Genomic DNA, 10,583 nt, shown 5'->3' on the forward strand with positions numbered 1-10,583 from the left:
ATTGTGTAATTCCTGGTGAAAATGGTTATGATAAATAAACATTTGAATGATCTTTGAATTTAATGATATATTAGCACTTTATTACATAGTTTTCTGACTCTGAACTACGTTTAAGTACAAAAATCTACAAGTAGAAGATTTAAAGTCTATAGTATGTACATGTACATCACTAATTCTCAGAATCATTACAACACAAATTTTTTTTGTACACGTGTCTGAAAAAATAGGCATTCATACTGCTCCTGATCTTAGGGGAGGCAAAATAATTATAGACCACGGCATGGTTAACATTGCTTCGCAGAATAGTGAATTGAGTTAATATTGATTTTCTTTTTGGAATTGGAGCAATACTTAGACTAGAGAAACCAAAGAGGTGTCGTTTTCTGTTGTCCAGTTTTTCTCGGTCATGTTTTAATAGAATCAGCCAAGGATACCATTTTACTGTACCGGTACATGTAGGTGTATTTTGCCTTGCTGTCACTGTAAGGCTCCCAAATTTTGTGCCTTTTCAATATTTTGAGTAGATCTAATACTGGCATCTTCTTGTCTTACTTCTTGGATTTTGTTTTTCTTTTCGATTCATCCCCTAAAAGGAGTAATACTGTAGAATGGTATGGAAGTTATACATCTACATTGTAGATTTGCAAATTGGCATTTAAAAAAAAAAATCAATTTCATTCACAATGAAAAAATGCTGTATTTATTTAATATGATACCAGCATTGTACTTTATATTGCATGTGTACAAATTTAATTGGGATGGGGGACAGCACAACTTGATTTTGAGGGTCTGGTGGTGTACATAGTAGTGTTGCTACTACTGTAGGAGCTGTTATTTTCGCGGGGGTTTTATTTTCGCGGATTTCGCGAATTGCCGATCGGCCGCGAATTTAACAACACGCGAAAATATTGACACATTTCTTAGTCAGCGCCAATGCCCCCAACAGCAAAGCTTTGCTATTGAAAACATCCTGCATATTGAGAAAATGGAGATATGCACCTCTATATGTACAAAAAATAGGCTTAGAAAGTACAGTTAGTGATTCAAAAAGTTAGCTAGAATTTCACTTTTTTTAATTTCTCAAACAAAATCAGGGCCTAAACTATTTTCTAACATTATTCTATCAATATTTATACACTCACTGTAATATTAAAATGTATTTTCCATGAAACAATTTGATTTTATTGTCATCTGATTGACTCTATACACACGTATTGGTAGCTATTTGCATACTCATTAATATTCATAAGTCACATGACCAGAATTTTGAAGGTGAACATTCTGTTCACAAAATTCCACAATTTTGCACTTTTTACCAACTTTTTGAAAAATGAATCGAATCAAACACAAATTCCAAAGATTGCTTAACCCTATAGATCCTGTGGCATGATGAATTTTTAGATCTAAAGGTTAAAAAAAGTGAAATTTAAGCCACTTTTTCCACAATTTGTAACTGTTTTTACAGGGACATATTTATGTACAAAAGACATATCAGCATGGTCACTTTGAGAAGTGTAGATTTGCACATGAATTGCACTAGTTTTGCTTCTTTGAAATGCTGTGGAAATGTATCATACATCTTCCGATCGCGAATTTAACAACCCGCGAAAATGTCGGAAAATTCTGTACGCGAAAATAACAGCTTTTACAGTATTTGAGTCATTTTAGAGATTTTTCCCCCTCACCCACCCCTGTTGTTTTACCATTGAGTGGAAAAAATATGTGGATTCAAAAGGAATTTTCTCCTAGCCGTAATGTGTTCTGCAGTATAGGCCTATTAAAACGACCAAACACATACAGTAATGTGTTGAATTTTATTTCATGGGTTACTTGATGAAAGCAATCCCCCAGATAAATTTTCAAGCTTGCGGCAAGCGTGTGACTAGCTTGCGCAAACTTGCGGCATGCTAGTAACTAGCATGCGACTAGCTTAATAAGCGTGTAATATGCGTGCAGAGTAACAGTTTTTTAAGCGATCTTTTAGCGAGCAGGGACTGTTCGCTAGCATGCACTCGCTTATTAAGCGAGCACCCTGCTAGTCGCATGCTAGTTGAGTGATTTAAGAGATTTTTTTCCTCACCCACCCCAGTTGTTTTACCATTGAGTGGAAAACTGTGGCTTCAAGAGGAATTTTCTCCCAGCTGTAATGTGCTCTGAATTATAGGCCTATTAAAATGACCAAACAAATACAGTAATGTGTTGAATTTTATTGGGTTACTTGATGAAAGCAATGAACTTGAACTTGCGTTGAAATTGTGCTGCATGAAGAGTAGGCGTGGCTGTCATCTTAATTGTGCACTCTTTATACATTGTACTCTAGGTGTGCACGGAAACTAATCAATTATTATTGCTGAGAAAAGGTGAGAAACACAGAATATTGATTGCAAAGTTTGATGGTTCCACGCCCCACTGAACTTCCAGTTTGATACACCCAGTAAAAAATATACATTTATTATAAGACACTCATATGCACAGTAGCTGCCATACATGTAGCCTGTTGCAAGCTGCAGCTCTTGTAAAAAATTGTCTTTACGAGTCTGCTGATCAGAATATGGATTGAATATGCATGCTTTGGATTACATAGATAATGTTTGATCTCTTTATTAATTATGAAATATGGGGGCTCAGTGTAAATTTCCTGTGATCTAACCAATTTAATCCTTAATTATCAGGTGTGAGGCTATTAATGGGACAAATAATGGAATTCATCAGAATGATCAATTATTGTCTTAAATAATTAATAAGGATTATAATTGATTGTTCTTTTTACACAGCAAAAACTGTGGTGTTAACCGATGTACACAGAGGACCACACCAGTTATTTTACATGTACATCGGTGTTAAATTGGTGGTGTTTTACCACTATAGGTGTTATTACAACACATTTTGTTGTTAGATTTTATACACTCTTTGGTGTTATGTTTAATCTCTTGGGTGTAATTTAACACCTCAGGGTGTGGTCCTCTATTTACACCAATTGGTGTCAGTTTTAACACCACAGTTTTTACAGTGTAGATTTCGGAGATAGAGAGTCAGAGGGGTGAGGGCGAGGGCCGAGGGGGGTTTACAGAATTTTTTTTTTATAGCTGGATGACTTCTTTTCTCCACCATTCTTGAATGCAGTATAGTGTAGTCCTAATTTTCATTACTGGTTTATCAGAGAAGTGGGTGTTCATATCTTGCCCATGGGATGAATATACTGTGTATCCACATGCGCTGCTGACTGCTTAAAGAGAAATGCCAGTAGTTGCAGTAAACACTGATTTCATGAGAAAGTCTGTAAAACCAGGCTTAATTGTCAGTATATCATCGAGGATCTAGATCTGGTACACTTACATACATGTAAACTGAACTTTGTGAAATCTACGCTGAAAAATGTTCACACTGAAGATCACCAACACAGGTAGGCACACGTGGGACAGTGTGTTATTATTGCTGGAATAAAGACCCAACGGAAGTGACCGAATTCGCACTTATTTTGCTTATTTCTCAGCAATTACACAATTTCTTCCAGAATCCTTTGGCTCATATTTTTTATTCATACAAACAGACACTTGGGTGGTCGTTATATTAGATTCTGTAAAAAGTCATTTTGAGATCGTTACCAAAACTGGAATTTATCTTTAAAGTCAAGTTTCATACAGAAGGCCTACATGTACATACATGTATGAAGGCAAATGTAATGCATTGAATTATGGGGAAAAGATTTACATTGGACACAGAGGGAAATAAACTCAAGACTCCAGCTATATGTAATGAGATAGGGCCTTAGAAGGCATGCAGACAAGTGATGAAAGATGTATTCTGTTCAGTCCACATCTGGCTTGAAATTACCATCCTCCATCTTTCTCTCTCTGTCTCTCTCTTGATCTTCCCCTCTATATACCTTGATCCATCTACCATTCATCATCGTATAACAATATTGGTTCCCTCTTGAGGGAACTCTTGCCTTTTCTCTTCCTTTATTGTTCTCCTTTACAGTTTGACGTATATTCCTGATGTCTTTCTCTCATCCCATCTCCTATTCTTTTGTCTTCCTCTCTCTTTCCTCACTTGACCTTCATCTACAGACTAGCTCTCGAAGTAGCAAGTGTATGTCTGTATAGTGTATGATAGGCTACATGGAGAGCCAGAAAAATGTAGAGCTCTCAGTGTTGGTGTACATGTAATTGAGATACGTCCTTATGTCTCAAATTAATATTGGAATCGAAGGAGCTGAGTCATGTACCAAAATGATTTTATAATACCATGGAGACAACTTGATTGAGTTATTTTGATACATGGAGTTGAACATCTGAAGTTGATAGTTGGAATTGAAGAAGAATGTGATGGGGGAGGGGAGGTTTAAAGGGAAAATTTGAATAGAGTATGAGAAGGGGGAGGAGGAGGGGTGGGGGGATGATGAGACAGGGTGATAGGAGGAGGAGGCCTACAGTGTAGGAGCAGGAGAAGCATTTGAGGAGGTACAGGGGAGGGGGAGAACAAGGATCAGGGGGAGAGTACATAGAAGGAGGGGTAGGGGAAGGATGGGGAGATGGGAGGATGAGGGGGAGGAGGAGAACAAGGATCATGAGAGGAGGAGGAAGATATGTGGGGGATGAGGAGAGGGGGAAGAGGAGAAGGGGGAAGATGGGAGGATGGGCAGGAGGAGAAGGAGGAGGAGAACAAGGAGCAGGAGAAGAGGAGGAGGAAGATATATGATGGGGGTGAGGAGAGGGGGGGGGAGGGCGAAAGAAAAAAAAGTTGAGAAGGGAGGATAATGATGAGAGGAACAAGGAGAAAAAGGAGCAAGGGGAGGAGGAGGAGTTGGGGTGAGGGGAGGAGGAGCAGGAGAGGGGAGAAGAAGGGAAGATGGGGATGGGGGAGAAGAAGGAGGAAGAGTACAAGGAGCAGGAGAAGAGGAGGAGGAGGAGGGGTTGATGATGATGGGAGGACGAGAGGATAGAAGAAAGGGAAGATAGGGGGTAGGAGGATTGGGGAAGGAGGATAAAAGTGAGGATGGAGGATGAGAGTGAGGATAAGTGGGGAAGGGGGAGGGGGTAAAAGTAAAAAAAAATGGCAGAACAAGAGAGAAAGATTATAGGCCGAAGGGGTCATGCATGATTTAGTGGAAGAGAGAAAATATGAAGAGAAAGAAGAAGCAGACCCTCCAAATAATTGAGATGAAAAATGACAGTTGATATTTAATAGAGGTGGTCAAAGATTATGGGTATACAGAGAGATGGGAAGGGGGGGGGGGAGTAGGTGTTGAAATGTTTAATAAACATCAGGGCTATACTATGTATAATGAAATAAAGCACAAAATTGCCATGAAATGCTTTAGAGCAAAAAGGCGATATATCACTCGATTTTTGACTTACCATCCTTTTTGCTTCTACATGTACATAAATGTAGCCTACATATACATACATGTAGCCTACATGTAGTAGAGGATCAAAAAGATGAGTCGCCGTAGCTTCCCTAGGATGTGGAAGTGTTGAAATTACAAACTGTCTAGACCAATTTGTAGTCATCTCCATGTGATGCAAAATGCAGCTTCTAGTGGAAAAAAGTGTAAATATCTTCAAGGTCTTTGCAATACCTATTAGGCCTACATTGTGAGTATCCCTTGTGTCCCAGTTGCTGCTCTTCAGACGGGCTCGATCACCAGAATACCCATGAATTTACGAGAACTTGTTCAGGAGAGTGTTTCTTCATCATTTTTGTCTGAAACATGTCAGATCTATAAATTTTCCAGGATTTTGAGGAGCACAGTTCCTTTGGTAACTGTTGGATAAACTGAACTGGTCAGATAAAACGTCCCACAAGTCCTTTCATGACATGTTCCCCAGACCTAAAAAATACCCAATATTTGTATAACTGCAATCAACCAGACCCCAAATGGGAGCATTTCATCAGCAAGTTGTCAGATCTGGCCAGTTTCCTTGATTCTGATTAGATGAGAAGCACATTTCCTTTGGTAACTGTTGGATAAACTGAACTTTTCAGATAAAACGTCCCACAAGTCCTTTCATGACATGTTCCCCAGACCTAAAAAATACCCAATATTTGTATAACTGCAATCAACCAGACCCCAAATGGGAGCATTTCATCAGCAAGTTGTCAGATCTGGCCAGTTTCCTTGATACTGATTTCCTGAGAAGCATTCAATGGTAACTGTTGGATAAATCGTCTGACCATTCCTTTCATGAAACACTCCCCAGACCCTTGGGGGATGATTCATTGTGTCGGTGCAAGAACAAATGTTGGCGGTTGCTTAACATTTTCGCGCACCGCGTCAGTGCAGAAATGTCCTTGCCAAATGAAATGCACTTGGCCGAGCCGTTAAGAGCGTTTATGCGCGCATGCGATATGTAAAAGTGCGGTGTCAAGGGTTTACTTGCACTCACCACTGACCTAATGAAGTTGTATGACTGTGCTCAATGTGGTCTAGTACATGTAGATGGGGCAAGCAATTCAAAATCACTAGGTCAATCAAACGACCCAGACACCCTATGCGGCATGCACGTAACACTGGCCGGATAGGAGAGTTCTCGTCATTGTTTTCACACTAAAAAATAACTTGAAAAAATCTCTGTGAACGTTTTGCGTAATTTTGACAAGCACGCCTACCTACAACAGCCAAATTTCGTAAGTACTTTCGTGCAGGAATAATTTCCTTTCACACCGCCCCCAAAAACCAGGTATTTTGTGATCTGGCAAGATATATCAGAGTTTAAATCTCCTCAGATATCAGTAGTAATCGGTCTGTAAGCACCTAATTAGGGCCCAACCATTTCTCTGTAAAACAGCTGCTTTCATCCTTGGGTCATCTGAAAAATGCTGTTTAAAAAGGGGGACTGACAGTTTCCTTTTAAAGGAAATAATTACCTCATGGCCCTGAATACCTGAATAATTGTTCAGCTACACCTCATTAGGTGGTTTCAGACCACCTCGAAGTTCGTCAGTTCCAGGTATTTTCTGATCGGGAAATTTACCCCGATCAGAAAATACCGGTAATATTGGCAAATGTGAAAGCAAATTACGCGTAATCTCCCGAAAGTAAATACCCACTAAATACTTGTCAAAATTATGAGAACTTTCGCAGGGATTTTTCCAAGGTTGCAGGTATTTTGGCAATGTGAAAGCAATTTATGCAAACTTTTGTGTTGTTGGGCGCGGGTGCCGTGGGTGGCTGCTGGGCTAGTGATTTTGATTCTTGCTCCTTACCTGCTTACCAGACCATACTGCGCATGCTTATAACTTCAGGAACTTGTCCCGAAGGGTATGTTTCGGGGCGATGTGAATGCAGGGATAATTAATGGGTATTTTTTTAGCTTAAATAAGTTCTCGTAATTTAACAGGGATTCTAGTGATTAAGGCGGTTTGAAACCACCTAGTATAACGTTATACTAGTGGGCATGTTCACACCCACCTTATCATGAAGATATCTGTAGTTTTTGTTAATTAGGAGAACTTGTTCAGACCTCCAAACCCCCAAATCATTTCAGTGCCCTCACATGTGTCCCAATGAGGTAAATGTCAGGTACATGGAGTTATGCCTCAGCAACACAACTTTCACCTTCCTTCAAAATTTTTTTTTTCGTCTCTTATCAAAAGTTCTAATCATTTGCTCCATATCACAAATTTTCTGAGACCTTGGAAATATCCCTCCAAAAGCTCACATAACGTTCAGTTGTATAAATTTTGCAGATCTTTTTTCTCTCTTGGACATCTTACATTTACATGTACATGTAAAAGCAACTTATTAAAATGGAAAGTTCCCTATACAAATATTATCGGTATTGTACTACTACATGTACTAGTCTTAATTCACTCTTATAGGAGACTGTATCTGCAACTTGCAGATACAGTTTCCCATTCAGAAAATCTTTGTGATTTGGGGGTGTCGATTTGCCTATCATTGACTCACATTGTGGACCTTGTTCCCCAAAGATCCAATTAAGATCTATTCGCTATTCGAGAGAAAGTCCTCAATGCATGCCTTCTTATACCCCTTTCATAAACCCCATTAAAATGAATTAGGCGGCTAATTGCAGCATAATTTGGTCGTAAAATTGGAGGAGGACAAGAGTTATCCGCATTACTCTGATGCTGCTATTATCCGCATAATAGCAGCATCGGGACAAGATTTTGAGTTTATGAACGCATTTCCAAATTATGCGGATAATTGCCATGGTGCGGTCACAAGGTCACCCTTTTCCAACACGACCGCATCGGAGGGGGCGTGTCCAGTTGTCATGGCGATTATCCCCCTTTTTCAGGACGGGCGCTCGTAAAAATAATGCGGCTTATTTTCGGAGTTTATGAACGCAATTTTTATTGAATTATCCGCATTACTCTTAGGCGGCTAATTGGAGGATAGGTTTATGAAAAGGGTATTAGATAGATGCTGACATTGTTTGATCAAAATATTTTTTCTCCATTAAAAACTAGAATTAGAAAAAACTTACATGCATACAAAGATGTGCAGAGAAAAACATAGAAGGACCCCAAGGATAGGGGCCAAGTACCTCTCCATGTCCAACAGGCAATATTTTAAAATTTGATTTATTTTTTAGGGGGGATTTCGGGACTACTTTTCACAACTTATTGTCTAAATCTGCAACATTTGATAAGCTTTAAACATGGCAATGAATGGGGTTTCCTAGTCTACAAATGTAGACCCACATCTGCAGTGTGTGTACCTCAGCTGATTCAACGAGTCTGCATAGCAGACTAGGTCTACTGAGGCAGCAGAAGTGGCTCGCTTCGCTCACCCTTTCAGGCTGGTTTGCTTCGCAAACCAGTAGCAGATCCCACCTCACGAGCCATTCAGAGTCTGCATAGCAGACTAGGGGTTTCCAGGGCTCTTAAGCTTTTTTTTTTTTTTGGGGGGGGGCTAAATCACCCTGAGCAGCCGTTCCCCCCCCCCATGTCCCGGGTTAAACACATAAACAAATGATATTTGGGTCTCAATTCTCAAATTTGAAGTAACTCAATAAACAAAATAAAAAAAGGTAGAATAATGGATTTTTTTACTGTAAACACCATGTATATGTAGACTTGAAAAGGACTTATTTTTTATTGATTGTATGGTAGCTCTGAAAAGAACTGTTACTGGCGTTTCGACCGTGTTTGGGATGTCATCAAGAATGAGGATCCACTCGAAAAAACATATTACTGGGTTGGTTTGTAAGGTTGAGCCATAGGAAAAAGGGCAGTTTGAAAAAACATACAAATAGAAAACATACAGATATTTGAGTAACTAGTAGTTGTAGTACCGTGTAAACATTGCAGCTTTAGAAGAAAGAAAATTGGTGAAAACTGATATGAGAGCAATACTTTTAATAGGAAGAAGCAAAATTGCATCAAAGATTGTTTTTGCACAATAGATCAAGGAATTACACTATTGATGAAATTCAAGAAGAACCTTCTCATGCTTTTTTATGCAGTATCTCTGGATTTTAAATGTCAAAGGATGTACGGTGCATGTAGTAGAATTGTATCGAGAGCGATGTGGTTTGATGTATCTTCTTTGGAACTTCGGGCAGTGAAGTCATCTTGAATTTCAGGGCCCTTTCTTACAAAGAGTTACGATTAATTTGACCAATCAACATATAACATGCATGTTTATTTTTTTTTAATCTAGATATTAATATATATCTATAAGTTCATTGATTTCTTGACAATTTGGTGTGCATGATCATATTTGTTTTACAAAGGACATTTTCCAAATTTCCTGTAGAAAAAATAATGACACTGATGGATTTCCATAGAGTTACGATTGATTGGATCAATCATAACTCTTTGTAAGACGGGCCCTGATTGTCTTTATATCCTCCATCTACTATTACATGGGCAGTGACGTGCATTGCCCAAAGTCTTGATAGGTCATTGTGACAGCTTGGATACATGTTTACATGTAAATGAATGGAAAGGGCTGGGAGGGGAATGCCAAAATGCAGCTCGGTCACGTCCATGTACGCTGCATTTCTTGATGATGATGGATGATTGCATGGGATGGTAGGAAAACATGCCCACCTCCCTTTATCCTGACGTCGGTCGTCGGCATTTATTTTGTAGAAATCAAATAAACTGCATACATGAACTCCTGCTCTCCTGCAAATGCTGCTTTATCAGAGTCTTGCTCCAGTCTTACATTGTGCATGTACATGTACACTACACAAATAAAGTTGTTCATCATTCATACATACAGTAGGGGAAGGCGGGGTAAGTTGAGCATAGGGGCAAGTTGAGCCACCAGCCCCAGGCCAATAATGAATGAGTCAGACATTGGAGTGGTGTCATGTATTGATGACCCATAGCATAACCCCTAACCCCACCACATTGTTTTCAACTTTGAAACAAAAAGTAGTTTTTTTAGAGGGAAAAATATGAATTTCAGCCAAAAAAGTAAAAAAGAGTGTGAAATAGATAAGTGCTTTATAAACACACACATCTTTAAATATAATAAAGACATGATAACAACATTATTAGTCCAGGTATGGATCTTCATTCTTGTCATAGTCTTTTATATGATGGATGCATGATAAATGTGTGGATACAAAATTATCGCACTAAGTTCGGACTGGGGTAAGTTG

This window comes from Lytechinus variegatus, chromosome 9, assembly GCF_018143015.1.
Source record: "Lytechinus variegatus isolate NC3 chromosome 9, Lvar_3.0, whole genome shotgun sequence".
NCBI classification, from domain to species: domain Eukaryota; kingdom Metazoa; phylum Echinodermata; class Echinoidea; order Temnopleuroida; family Toxopneustidae; genus Lytechinus; species Lytechinus variegatus.